Source organism: Oryx dammah, unplaced genomic scaffold (assembly GCF_014754425.2).
Source record: "Oryx dammah isolate SB20612 unplaced genomic scaffold, SCBI_Odam_1.1 HiC_scaffold_18, whole genome shotgun sequence".
Classification (NCBI taxonomy): Eukaryota; Metazoa; Chordata; class Mammalia; order Artiodactyla; family Bovidae; genus Oryx; species Oryx dammah.
The window spans coordinates 25,063,493-25,078,720 of record NW_024070202.1 but is presented as its reverse complement, the minus strand read 5'-3'; the positions used below and the strand labels follow the sequence as shown (position 1 = coordinate 25,078,720).

General features: G+C 38.8%; 1 long non-coding RNA gene across 1 annotated transcript in view; it reads left to right on the top strand.

The window, feature by feature from the left end:
* The first annotated feature begins 9,183 nt into the window (after nucleotides 1–9,183).
* The window catches only part of LOC120878036, a 37,797-nt gene continuing 31,752 nt past the window's right edge, over nucleotides 9,184–15,228 (top strand). Inside the window, exon 1 of the long non-coding RNA XR_005724443.1 lies at nucleotides 9,184–13,995. This is a non-coding gene — a long non-coding RNA (uncharacterized LOC120878036). The remainder of the gene's footprint in view (nucleotides 13,996–15,228) is intronic.

Genomic DNA, 15,228 nt, shown 5'->3' with positions numbered 1-15,228 from the left:
GTTGAAAGAGATGCGGGTACAGTCCCTGAGTTGGGAAGGTCCCCTGGATGAGGAAATGGCAAACCACTCCAGAATTCTTGCTTGGGAAATACTGCGGACAGAGGAGTCTGGCCAGCTATAGTCCATATGATTGTAAAGAGTCAGACATGCCTGAGCCACTGAGCACACATTCAGCATTTGATTATTATAAATATTTCGTGATATTCAGACTCTTAGCAATGACCAGAATGATCTTGTTGTGCTCATCACAAACCAAATATTTTCCCCCACCGCTGTCTGATACCAAAATTGTTTCTTGAAAGGACTTGCTTTATATTTTAGTAGTAAAGAAAGTATATTTAAAGGCCTTTATGATTCATAGAAAATTATAAACATAAAATGGAGAGGTGTTTGAAAGTATGAACTCAAGTGATATTTTAAAGCAGGATAGTCTAGCCCTCTACTCCATACACAAGTATGTTCTTGTCTCTCACAAGCAGGAGTAGTATCAAGTTTACCCTTTATGTTGAGTGGTGTTTTGTAGCATTTAACTTTAGAAAGACCAGAAAATGAGCCATAATTTACACATTGGAAGCTCTGTAGCTTCATTAAACCCACAGATGTGTTTTTTCATGCTTCTCCTAAAATATGAAATAGTCACCTCTATTTGAAAATTGGAAAATTTTATTATAAAAATGCAGCTGTCTAGAGATGAGGGGTCTTTTTATCACAAATCGAGTGATCTCAGTCCAAGCAGTAAACACCCTTTTTAGATGGAGCGCACACTCTAATTTTCCATAAGCTTCAGTTCAGTTCAGTCACTCAGGCATGTCCGACTCTGCGAATCCATGAATCGCAGCATGCCAGGCCTCCCTGTCCATCACCAACTCCCGGAGTTCACTCAGACTGAAGTTCATTGAGTCATTGATGCCATCCAGCCATCTCATCCTCTGTCGTCCCCTTCTCCTCCTGCCCCCAATCCCTCCCAGCATCAGAGTCTTTTCCAATGAGTCAACTCTTCACATGAAGTGGCCAAAGTACTGGAGTTTCAGCTTTAGCATCATTCCTTCCAAAGAAATCCCAGGGTTGATCTCCTTCAGAATGGACTGGTTGGATCTCCTTGCAGTCCAGGAGACTCTCAAGAGTCTTCTCCAACACCACAGCTCAAAAGCATCAATTTTTCGGCGCTCAGCTTTCTTTACAGTCCAACTGTCACATCCATACATGACTACTGGAAAAACCATAGCCTCGACTAGATGGACCTTTGTTGGCAAAGTAATGTCTCTGCTTTTGAATATGCTATCTAGGTTGGTCATAACTTTCCTTCCAAGGAGTAAGCGTCTTTTAATTTCATGGCTGCAATCACCATCTGCAGTGATTTTGGAGCCCCCCAAAATAAAGTCTGACACTGTTTCCACTGTTTCCCCATCTATTTCCCATGAAGTGATGGGACCAGATGCCATGATCTTCATTTTCTGAATGGTGAGCTTTAAGCCAACTTTTTCACTCTCCTCTTTCACTTTCATCAAGAGGCTTTTTAGTTCCTCTTCACTTTCTGCCATAAGGGTGGTGTCATCTGCATATCTGAGGGTATTGATATTTCTCCCGGCAATCTTGATTTCAGCTGTGCTTCTTCTAGCCCAGATGGAATGTTGTACTCATGATGTACTCTGCATATAAGTTAAATAAGCAGGGTGACAATATAAAGCCTTGACATACTCCTTTTCCTATTTGGAACCAGTCTGTTGTTCCATGTCTAGTTCTAACTGTTGCTTCCTGACCTGCATACAGGTTTCTCAAGAGGCAGGTCAGGTGCTTCACTACTCCTTAATGTATCACATTCTGTCTCCTTTTTTTTTTTTTTGCCTGGCTTCTGTAGGCATGGGTATTTATGACTACTGGCATTCCTTCATCTTTGATGCCTATCTGAGAAATTCATATTCCAGGTGAATTCACCTTCATTTTTGAAGGTGAAAATGAAGAAAGATCAATAACCATCAAAAAAGTGAAAGAAACAACCCAAACAAACGATGTAAAATTGCTTTCTCTGGAATTTTGCAGAGTACCCCACTGGTGACATCAGTGTACTCCCAACAGTATCATATTTAAGGAAAAGGTCCCTGGTGGCTCGATGGTAAAGAACCCAGCTGCCAGTGCAGGAGACTTGGGGTGGATCCCTGGATTGGGAAGATCCCCTGGAGAAGAAAATGGCAACCCACTCCCGTATTCTTGCCTGGGAAATCCCATGGTCAGAGAAGCCTGGAAAGCTACAGTCCATGCAGTCGCAGAGTTGGACACTACTTAAACAGCAACAGCACTTTTCCCAACTACAGGCTGAGAAACTTCAAAGGTTTTATTTTCCTTCAACTATAAACCCCTGGATTGAAAAATATCTGAAGTTATACCTGTTTAATTTTTGCTTTGAGAATATTTTAGTTGTTAGGCTAAAATCTAGGCACCTACATAAATATATTTGCTTTCTCCACCCAATCAACCACTTCCTGAACAGTGAATATTACACTAAGCTGGTGTTGCCCAGCCTTCCTAACTGGTCCCTGTCTAATGAACCACTTTCATCCTCCTACACTTTTGCGGTTTGCATTTTGCATCTCCCTTTAAAAGGATGCCTCTTCTTATGGTTAGTAGTGACCATGTTTTGACTTTCCTCACCAGTTGTGGTGGGTTGGCAGAGTAACAGGCCCCTGCAAAGATATCTCTATCCTAACCCTATAACCTATAAACACATTACATTACATGGTAGAGGACAATTAGGATTGAAGATGAAATTAAGACTGCTTGTCAGCTGACCTTAAATAGATCACCCCGGATGAATTTGGTCGGCTCTTATATTTTAAGGACTACCGTCATCATCATGATGGTAGTTTTTACAAGTGGAAATAGCCGCCAGGAGGAGAGTCATAGATGTGTGACTACAAAAGAGTGATCAGGATGACACAACACTGCTGGCTTTGGAAAGAAGGGGCCACGGATCGAGGCATGCTGATGTCCTTTAGAAGCTGGAAAAGGTAGCGAAACAGATTTGCCTCTAGAAACGCAGCCTGGCTACACTGTAATTGTAGACCCTCACATCTATCCTATAAAACTGTTAAGATGATATGTTTGGGCTGCTTTTAGCCACCCCGTTTAGGGTAATTTCTTATAACAAGAATGAAAAACTAGCAAGCCAGCAAAGATGTTTTATTTGAAGTTTGCTCTCCGAAGCTTTTGTTATTTAAAAAAAAATTTTAAGAGAGAAATTATACCAAAGCATAACTTTTGGATCAATGTACAATTCTTCCTGCTTTCTTCTTCTCCCTTGTCTTGAGAGTCACTGTTTTAACACCTTCCTTCCCCCATAGCAGAGAGAGAAGGTCATGGGGTCATGGGCAAAGAACTGTGCTTCTACAGTGTGTCAGGGACACAGGGGGTGGCGGATAGGAGACCCCTGGCTAAGAGCTAACACAAAGTACAAGGCAGCAAAAAATAAAAAAGCTCAGCCTTTATTTTTTCCCCAAGATTTCCTTAGTCTCTGCGCCATAGAAAATATATAGTTTCTAAAATGACACTTGGACAAATTCTTAAAATAATAAAAGTGATTTTGCCATAGTTTATCTAAGATGCAGGAAGGCTACACTGTAGAGGAGTCTTGGATTATGATCAGTTTGGCCACACTCTTGGCTGTTTCTTCTGAGATGTATGATGTTTGTTAGGAAGATTTTTTTTTCTGTTGTTTTTTAATCAGAAAACCGCTGAACCATTTTGCAGCCCACAAAGACTGATGCTGCATAAATTTTTACATGAAATGACAGCACAATAAGAAACTGTCTTGGCCTATATATTGTTTTTGACAGGCACTTACATGTACACGTAACTAGAATTCATTGTCAAGTATCAACCTGAAAACAAAACTTTCTCACATAAGCTTATACATTTTCATGATGCTGTTTTCCAGAAATTTTAACAAACTCAAATTAGTAAGGACCAGACTAATTTCACTTATTGTCTTGGTATTCATGATATTGAACCTAATACATTATACATAGTAGCTGCTCAATATACAGGTGGATGGATACATCCATCTTTGCAATATATTGGCACCTTCTCTAATTTAGCCACAAGAAGGATACAAAACTGTTGATTTGTTGTCTCAGTTTTACTCTCAGCTTCTCAGAGTGTAATTTCTCCAAGCTCAAGGTGATCCTAGAATATAAAGATAAGTGTTTTTCAATATGGCCTCTAAATGTTGGGCAGCATTATTCAAAGAAACCAAATACCTTTTACACACAGAAGGGAAATTGAATCAAGAGATGGCATGACAACCTTCAAAAGGCAGTATATAAGGAACTTGTAAAGGGTTGCGCATGATTGCCCCCAAGTTGTTGATATCTTAGCGCCTTCCTCCCTCACTCCCACTCCTTTATAAGGGTCTGTGAAGAAGTATCTTTAGTCCCTGATGCTAAGATTCTTATACTTTTACATCTGTACAGAAAATCATCTGGGGATCTTGTTAAATACCAGCATGTTGCTTATTATCGACTCAATGGGCATGAGTTTGAGTAAGCTCCAGGATTTGGTGATGGACAGGGAAGCCTGGTGTGCTGCAGTCCGTGGGGTCGCAAAGAGTCAGACTCGACTGAGCGACTGAACTGAACTGAACTGTTGCTTATCACACAGCATCCTAGAAATTCAAATTGGATAGGCCTTGGGTTGCACCATGGAAATTGTTTTGTAGAAATTGTGTACATGCATTGGTGACATCACAGGCCAGGCTGAGAAATGTTGCTTAGCTTGTTTGATGTGTTTATATTGTTGTTCACTTGTACAAACACCACTGTGTGTTCAAGCATTTTAACCTACAAAGAAAACCACTGCTCTCCTGTTGTCCATATCCTCACATCTCTCTGCCTCACACCTGCCCCTCCCCAGTTGTGTAATGGTTTTACAGTCACGCTTCCCCCCTGCCCCAAACCTAGGGTAGATACAATTATAATAAGTGTTATAGTAGACAAAGTCCTGTAATTCTCTTCTAGGGTAGGTGGCACTTTGCTTCTGAAAAGGGCTGAGCTTCCTTTTCTGCGGCTTCGTGGATCTGGGCTAGATAAGTATGTGTCTTCCGTATTCCCATCTCTTTAAATATGTCTCTTCCCTCCATCGACAGTGCCCTGTCTCCACGGTTTTCCTCACCATGACACAGCTTAAGGGCTGTCCTAAACCTCCTGTCTCTCCACACCTTTCCTCTGACCACAAGAATACTTCTATCAGCAGCAGATAATCTGAAAGGCAAGTAAATCTGTCAGTTGGTATACATGGGAATTAGTAAGTATCGGTGCACGCCAACGTTAAACCCAGGACATCTCCTCAGGGCTAGTGAGCGAGGCCGCAGTGTCTCCTCAGCCGTAGGTTTTGTGCTAGTGCAAGGGGGCAAAGGGTGGAGGGATTTTCTGTTCAAAGGGCATTAACACAATGGTGTGACTTTCAGTGTGAAGCCTTCTAAACCAGGAGAATGGAGGGTACACGGTAGGTACACCTGGTCCCTGGACTGAGGCTAAGTTCTGCTGCTTTGTTCAGATGTTTTTGCTTCACCCTTTGGATGGTTAAGACCCTTGAGATCTTCTGTCTTCACACAGGGCTCCTCTGCTACTGTGGACTGGTGAAAAATAATCAGTTGCACTAGTTCTTCCACCCCATAGAAATTAATAATGTAGTTTCAACATTTTAAAATTCAAATTAACAAATATTTATTGGGCGTCTTTGTCTCCATAAACTCTTTGCTATTTGGTACAACACTCAGTTATGGATATGATGGGCAATGGCATTATATGATGGCAAATAAAGCAATGATTTTATGTTTGTAATTTTATGGGTGGTTAATAGTGCATTCTTGTTTTGTTAACCCTGTCTAGGACAATATATGTGTCAAATAGCTTTTTAATGCTATTATGTTACCCTTGTTCAGTGGCAACTCCTAGGGTGAGATATTTTATGAATTTATGATGGGCAAAATGGAAAAGGGAGTAACTCTTCCAGTTTCTTCAAGATGTCTCAAAGTGCATGATGCCAAGATTGGAATCTGCTTTGATAGAAAGGTAACTTGCTAGCAATAGTTATCCCAGGATAGAAAGAGTAGCTTTCTTGAGGGAATGAAACAGGTCAGACATGAGCCGGGTGCCTCTGAGGTTCCTGTATCACAGGCATGGTTGACAATAATGTGCAAAGACCCTTCCCGCTGAGGAGCAGGCAAACCCTGAAGCTCACAGTGCACTGGAGTGTGTAAAGAGATAGCTGAACTTTCCCTTAAAAAAAAAAAAAAAAAATGCCCACCAGACCAGGCTCCTCTGTCCATGGGATTTCCAAGGCAAGGAGTCGGTTGCCATTTTCTTCTCCAACACTAGAGGGAGTATAAGATCATAAATATTTCCTTTCAGTTGCTGCCTTCTGGTAAACCATCAGCAAAGCAAGATTCAAGTGCAAATATCTAGAATCTGTGTCATGCTTTTAAAAATGTTTTTCTCACTAAAATATTATGGAACATTTTGATAAGCAAGGAAAATTTCTTCATAAATAGTGCAGAATATAGTATCTAACAGTAATATTTTTATTTGTGTAGGAAAAGAATTCACAATTTTAAATGACTGAAAATAGAATCCAGATCACTTCTTTGTGGTTATCAGTGTAAAACATCTTGGTTCTACCTGGAGCAGAACATTCTGTTAGGCCTGTTATTGTTGTTTTATTTGCCATGGATATAATTCCATATTTTTCTTGTAGTCTACTACTTTGTGTTATAGCTTTCCCAGACATTTAAGGTAAAATGTTTTGCTGGACAGTTGACATGATTACACAGTATCAGAATCAAATGTTTCATTCTTAATGAAGAAGCCTGCCTGTCTTAGAAAAATTTAAAATGTCTGTTTTTCAGTGATAACAGCATGTTCATTCTCATTCTAGTATAGATGGCTTTGCATTTAGCTCTTTTTTTCATATTTGTTTAAATTTTTTCGAATTTCTGTAAATAACTTAAAATATTAAATTTTTACATTAGTCTCCAAGTTCTGTTTTGGATTGGACTTTACATGTTAGAATATTTGAAGATAAAAAGTTTAAAAATATTTATTTTGAAACACTAACCATTAAAATATCAAAAGTTCCAAAGTAAAATATGTATGAAAAATTGAGATATTAGCCTTTTATTGGTAAAATATATTCTAAACTAGAATTTACATAATCTTCTTCAAGAAGAAAGATGCACACTTATATTTCAAATATATTTTAGTTTCTTAGCATCTTGCAATGCATTTTTAACAGATTTTTTTTAAAAATCACCTTACTGTCAGCATCAGTGGTCACAAGAATTTAGTTTTCCTAACTTCTCTAGTTCATTGAAAAATGCTACTTCTGTTTAAAATGAGAGTCTTCTTTTTCTTTTCCATTGCAACTAAAAAACAAATGCTGGCAAGTGATATGTCAGTGTGGAAACAGTCACTTTGATTCTGCATGGCCTTCTAATGAGTGACTTGGGGTAGGGGTGACTTCTTGATATGCTGTTTTGCTTCTGTCGTCCGTCTACTTCTGCTTGCCTGGATGATGCTGTGCTAGATCAGCTCCTCTATCACTCTCTATGTGGATAAAACCGATATCCAACCTTCCTCAAAAGCCAGCCTTATTTGTTATACTTTTGTTTTATTTATACTTAGAAAAATTTAGTAAGACATTAATACATACTTGTAAACAAGCAAAAATGTAATATGTAAATACTGATACTGAAGGACACATATTAAAAGGCAATTTTTTTCCTTCTCAGGTTTTGTTATCCCTCTGGTGCAATTTAAATCTTATTTTCTAGCACATGCAAACCAGTATGTATATATGTGTGTGTGTGCGTATGTATTTTTATACACGTGTATTTCTATTGCCTTTTTTTAAACAAAACGGAATCATGTGAAAAATATTCTTCCGTGACCACCTTTTTTTTCTTTTTTACTAACAATGTATTTTTAAGATATTCCAGTGTCAGTACTTATGGAATTACTTTTTTATAATAGCCTAAAAACCTGTATTTTATTTAGACTCTAGTTTCCTATTGACATTTAAATAGTCTCCAGTATTGCGTTATATCAAATAGTGCTGCAATGCAGTAATTTTAATATTGTCTTTAGAATCTTGGCATTTTCTACATTTTTTTAGTTAAAACGCTATAGATGCTGAAAACATGGCTGGCTAATTATTTACTTTTTATTCGTGGCTTAGTTTCACAAGGCTTTTGAGACGTCTGTGTTTTACATTGCTCTGTGTCTCTGAAGGATGTTTACTTTTATCAACAAAACACGTTGATTGCCAACAATCAGATTTCAGAACAAAAAATGCTAATTTATCTGAGTATTTCTTCACTAGAAAGTGAAAGAACATTTATTTTGATAATTCAGGTGGAAAGCTTAAGATTGGAGTTTAAAAAAAAAATCCTGTCGGGGGATTAGTAAAATTTGTGTGACTTTAGATGAGGTTGCTCATATATGAGATAAACTATTGGATGTTAATAATGTTGTTGTTAACAGCAGGAATTGAGTTGTGAGGTGAAAATGACTTCAGCACCCACTTTAGAGTACTCTATAGTAATTAAAAGCAACAAACTAGATGTACAGGAAATAACATGAATATATTGTGAGAACACTGGGTGGAATGAAGACAATAATTTTAAAAATGAACCAAATTTTTTATAAATCAATAACCTTGATAGGTTATTAGGTTATAAATCAATGCACTTCCTATTAAAATATACACACAACATTATTATACAAGAATTCCTAGGAGTTCAAGGTATCAAATATATTAACCTGGTTCTAAAAGGAAAAGTGAAATGGGATTGGGGAATAGACATAAAACACAATCATCTAAAACTCAAAGAATAAGTAAAGAGATTGTGCTTTCATGATTTTTTGGTTACTGAAGTCCCTTTTTGTTGAAATGAGTGGTTTATTTCCCATGAACATTTCCTAAATTGATTTGTTCTTCAAATGTTGTTTTCCTTTGAACTTGCCAGTTCCTAGAATGGGCAGAAAAGGTTCAATAGTAATATTCCTCAAATTCAGTGATGGAAATTAGTGTCTAGCTACCCCTCTGTGGCTGGATATGATGGTGTATTTCAGAAATAACTATAATTAGGGGTCACTGTTCAAGGTGGTTAAATTGCTTGAAAAATGAGAGCTACATGACTGTATAGAAGCTTTCTTATAAGATGACCCCAAAGTAGGGGCACCAAATCAGCCCAGGTACCTAGCTGTTTGAACCCTCCATCCAGACTATCTGAGATGTTCCAGGAGCTGAGAGCTGGACCTCACAGTGGGTAGAACTGCCCAAGAGGCCAGGTCCAATCTTGAGAGAATTATAAAAACAAAAGGCTAAAGCTTACAAGGCACTTGCCTATGTGCCAGGCCAGCTCTCAGCACCTTAGGTATGGTAACCACCCAGTCTTCACAACAAAGCTGCTGGGGAAGGTGAAACGGTCAGCACCACCTGTCTAGTGCAGTGGGTTCCAGCGGGCTTGCAGAAGCAGTGAGGAAATAAATCCAAAGGTCGGGGAGGAAGGCCTGGAGAGATGAGGATAGACGGCTAGGTCTGGAAGAAGGAGCTGGGAGAAATCCCCAGGCGTGGAGGCCAGGAGGGTTATGTGTATTCCGTGCTTGTGCTCTGGCCTCACTGGGTGGAGGCAGGGGATCGGGGGCTTCCCAGGCCACGTGTATAACAGGCAGAGTTTAGTCGTCTTCATCCCTGGAGCCTCCGAGCGGAGTTCAGAAAAATAAGGTCGGCGGCCTTGAGGAGGCAGCCAAACCAGGATGCTCGCAACGTGATATTCTTTGTTTTGGTGAGGTTGGCGGCCCTCTCTCTGTGTCTCCTTTCTGGATAATGAAAAACCCCAAACATCAAGAGCCGGATGTTTGAATGTTTTTAAACCTTGTAATTTTGTAAATGGTCTGCTCCTGGTCCCCTTCCCCCTCCTCTTGCCCCAGCTGACGGCAGGGTGCTTTCGCCTTCATAGCCTCGGATGAAGAGAGTATGACTTGCATTTGTTTTCTCAGCAAGGTGATGGCAAAAGGATATTTATAGCGTGGAGGAATTTTTATTTCACTCAGACATCTAGGATGAGTAGGATATTTCAGACCCCGGAGCTCCAGGGTATCTCTCTTCTGCTGAGATAATAAAATTGATCAGATGTTTTGAGGTTAAATAAACTGTTGTAATAATCTGGCAGCTGCCTGCTGGTTGTGGTTTTCAAAAGCAATTACTCACTCTGGAGTCAACTTTGAACTCCCCATTTTAATTGAAAAGGCTAATTGTAGGCTATTGCTCCTGATTTAGCATTTGATTTGGCAGATTAGGAAGTAAAAGGACTTTGAGAAGGGAGGGGAGAGGAAGAGAAAGTAAGCAGGAGTGTTGCCGAGCTCAAATTCCTGTTTATACACGAGTGTTTTCACACGCGGCACTTTGTATGCTAACTGGAGAAACAGCAGTTGGACTAGAAAGGCTCTGCGACAGCTGTCTGAGCCTAGTCTTCACAGTCCTTATTTTGGGCTTGTTTGCTTTTCTCTCTCCCTCTGCCTTCCCCTATGCTTCCTCCCTCCTCCCTCCCTCTGGTTCATTTCTTAATTTTAATTCAGATGTGAAACTGCAGAAATAATTTTACAGAATATGATCAGACCGTGATTCTGGGTCTGAATAGGAACTTATTTCTCAAATTCTTGGAGATGCCAAGAGGTAGAGACTGCTATCTGTTCTCACTGCAACAAAGCCAACAATTTAAAATCAGAAAGAGAGAGAGAGTATTGATCTGAGTGCCCACAAGAACAAATGCCCACTTTCCTGTGGGGATCGTGAAGAATCAGATTACAAGAAAGATACCAAACATCCAAAAAGAAATATAGCTACACCCAAATTTACACCCTGGACAATTAGCAGCATTATTAACATGGCCAGAGCATTGCTTTTAGAACTGAGCTGAGAAGTGCGAGAATTTGTGTTTCTGCCGTCTTGTCCCCAACTAAAAGCAAATATAGCACTTTTATATTTACTGGGCACAGGTGATACTATGCATTTTAGAGAAATACATCCTCTAAATTAAAATATATATGTATATTTTTATATATGCACATATATGACTCCTTTGGACTTCATGTGTTTAGATCAGTTGGCAAACTGTGCTGGGAATTTCCGGTGAGTCTGATAAAATATCGATGGCATTGATGGCCTAGACTAAGGCTGAAATGAAAGGCATGAATATATTAATTCTTTAATTTTACATTATGTTTCGAAATTCTGGTTACTTATGACTTGAAAATCCACTTTATTTTTAGACTTCTGTGGAATGCAGACTTGGCTCATCACAGTTCTGTTGATGTTTTCATTGACTTCATAAATAGAATTTAATCTCTGTGCATCAGCTTTCTGATCTGTAAAAATAAGATAAATATTCTTCCCACACACTTTGCACTCAGAACTCCTCTGCTGAAACAATAAACAGGGTTGTAATATATGAATGGAGTATTGCTTCAGAATCTGATGTCTTTATCAACAACAGAGAAGAACTGACATTTATTTGGTGTTTCGGTATCAAATTTGAAGATACTACAGTTAATGAAAAAAAGAAACATCTGTGTTAACATTATGGGGATTATTCTGAAATATGGGTATCAGTGGAAATTTCAGCTGCCTGCCTCATGATCTCCAAGAGCCATTTTTTGTGATTGCAATGTTCATAGAGATCCTCAAGCAAAATGGTTCAGAGAGGAAAAGGCCTTACTGATGGGAAAATTTCAATTAAACACACTTAGTTCTTTCAAAATATTTTAAAATCAAATCTATTTGTGTATTTTTACTCTCTACTTTTGGCAAAGTACCTTCCTTTAGAAAGTAAGGAAAAAAGATGACTTTTGTGGTAAGATTAATGAAACTTTCTTTGTTTGTTTTTTGTTTTTGTTTTTTTTTCCTACAAAAGAAAAGACTGGGGGTGGGGGGAAGTTAAGCTTTTTAGATATTATTAGAGGCAAAATTTAAACACAGTGGATTCATACTTTAGTCATGGGAAAGGTTCAGATTTGAAGAAGGAAAAAATTTAGTTACATGATGGTTTCTATAAATATTGTGAGATTGTGAAGGTAAGTCAGAATTTCCCATTTCATGACCTTAGAATCTGGAGAATACATGTCTGAAATGACAGTTCTAGAGTCTGAATCTCAACAGCAAAACAAAACCAAAAGCCCTTCTACCATGATGGTGTAATAGTCATTTCAGAACACTGCTCTGTAAACACAAGATGGGGTTTATACCTCAGCTAAATTGCCTGCTCCTGACCTTAGCCCTCCTGATAAACCTCAATTTCCTCATCTGTAAAATACAGGGAGAATAATAATACTTATCTCGTTGGATTCTGGTTAAGATTAAATGAGTGACTAGTAACTAATTTCCTATTGACTTATTTAAGATAAAACTGCCCTATTATGTCCTAAGTACTATTCATTACTCAAAAGCTATATTTTATAATTCATCACAACTGAGCTTCCTCAAAATTAATCACAAGGGCATTGTAAAAATCAAAACACAAAGTCACATTTGACATGAAAAATAAACCTTAAATTTTCAGGAAAGTTAAGAACAGGTATAGAAATCCATTAGTTAAATTTGGATATATGGATAGACTTTTACTGTTAAAGCTCCTAGAGAAAGAAAAATGAGGGATGAGAAGAAACTAGTGTTTTAGAAATTCTTTCATGCCATTAGCAGAGATATATCATTATCATCAAATTGTTAGGATAGAAAAAAATTTCAGGCAGGAGTAACTTCGTATCTTGAGGTAATGTCTTATTTCTAGAAACATTTGATTAGGGATTGTTGGAAAATGTGTCTGTTTTCAAGACAAATGAAAACTGGAATTGAACCAATGATATAGATGAGAATATTACAACTACCAATGGCTATGGGGGTTTTATTGTGGTTAAACTCCATACTTGAATTTCTATACCATAGAAATTATTTAATCTGACTGCTATGGAGGATAAGATAGGGTATTCTCTTCTATTGTTTGGCATATAGACATATCAGTACCTCACCATCAAAGTTACCTTCACTTTCACTCCCCGCTAAAAAGGAACGGTGTTTGTATGTGGGGTGGGTGGCTGGGGGGTGTTGCCCTTTGAGAGGATTCACAGACTAGCATGCAGGTCGCCAGCTAGCTACTACCTGCAGTAGGGTCAGGTTCACCGAGAGCATCACCCAGAGCAGAGCCACGACTCCCAGCATCCCCAGTTACTTGGTCCCGCTGCTCTTGGCTCTGGTAGAGGTTTGGTTATGAAGACGGCCTTTTGCTTTGCAGACGTACACTTGAGGCTTATTGGGATAATTTGCTGCAAAGAAACTCTGGCTACTGCTCAGGTGAAAGAGTTTTCTTTCCATACGGTTTCACTTTTCTTGGAGGTGAGATCCAAGAACGGCTATTTAATGGGAGAAGGAGGATTTCTCCACGACAACTTGCTAGAATTTCTTTGTTCAGTTTCCTTTCTTTCATTTCGAGTTGATTGAGGAACATCAGATAGGATTCTGGTTTCACCCGGCATGCTTCTTGTCAACTCTCTTGCCTTTCACAGGCTGACTACGCAGGGACGTTTACAGCCCTCCCCTGGAGTCTGCCAGACCTAGGTGTTATGTGCGTACCTCCAGGGATCATGACCATATGGTATTTTAGGGGAGGACACAGTTCATTTCAATGCAATTCCAATGAGCAGATTTCTTCGCTTTATTACACCATTGCATTTGGAGGCAATCCACCAGAGGCAGAATCTAACTCTCAAAGGAATGCTCTGCCCACTCTGTCCATTTAACAGGACATTTGGCTCAAGAATCGAGTCGGTTGATCACACATGTGCAACAGATGTGTGAGCATGCGTAGCAAAAATAAAAAATCAAAACTCCCAGCAGTGTACTATGGGGAATGTAGCAGAACTACTGGAAAACAGGACACAGAGAAGTCTGGTAGAAAAACTTTGATTCTTGTTGTCAGAGGCAGTGTTTCTTATTAATCTTTGCCTCCTTTTGGAGCAGGGGAAGGTGTAGGTTTCCACTATTATTTTGCAGTGATTATTCATATAATGCTGGTGAGGAAACTTTGTTCATTTTCACAGACCTCCTCTTAGGAAGATATAATTCTAAATATTTTGACCAGGCTGTTTTCGGGGTGTGGGGTGGGCAGGGGGTGCTGATTCTCAGGAATTCAATGTTGGCATACTTCCACTGAAAAAAGCCACCCATTTACAAGAGAGGATATCAGACATATACAGCCTTTCATCCATGCCCCACAGGCTCATATGGAAAGACAGAGCACCAGCTGTTTTTCTCATGGTGAATAAGGGTTACTTGGGGAAATCTCTCTTCCTGTTTTTATATGGACAACTAAATTGTTGCATAGCCAGTTAATTTTGGTTAGGTCAACAGCACAAGGTTAATTATTGGAACCTTCCTCTTTTGCCTGTTAAGGGTAAAAGATTAATAGGAACCCAAAGAAGAAAATGAAATATGGTGACTTATTCTAGAAGTGCTGTTTATTTGGGAAATATAAATTTGGCTTTTATTATATCTGAAAGGATTGATACACACTCATCTTGGTCTTCTGGGAAATAGTAAAAGTTTGAAAAACTGTGACGTGAATTAATTTGAAAACCTGAGTGATACGGAATTAATCAGATTCAGAAGGATTTCCTGTTGAAATATTGAGGAAAAATATCACTTTTTTGCAATAGGAACATTTTTTAAAAACTAGAACAACTGGCATACCTGTGAGATAACTTTGAAGTTCTTCCTGTTCTCTATTATACCTCAGTTTGTCTTGCATAGTTTTCCCCCCCCCACCCACCCACCCCTTTTTTAAAAACTAGGTCATGATGCAACATTCTCTTTCTAACCTTGGGTTCCATGAACACATCAAAGGACACATGCACTGGTTCCCTGCAATATACTATAATGTATTTTTATCCAGCTGCATATTATTATATAACCTCAGGATAAAGCAACTGTATCGCTGTTGATATATTCAACTTCTGTCCTTTGGATTTGGTCAGCACTGCATGTGGAAGCAGAAACCCACCCTGTATTGTTATAAGGATGGTTTTTCATTCATGTCCTTGTTACTCTTAATAAATGTCTCAAAGAAAAATACTCTGCAACCGCCACTCATAAAGAAGCAGAAAATGGCAAAACCACAGCATAGAA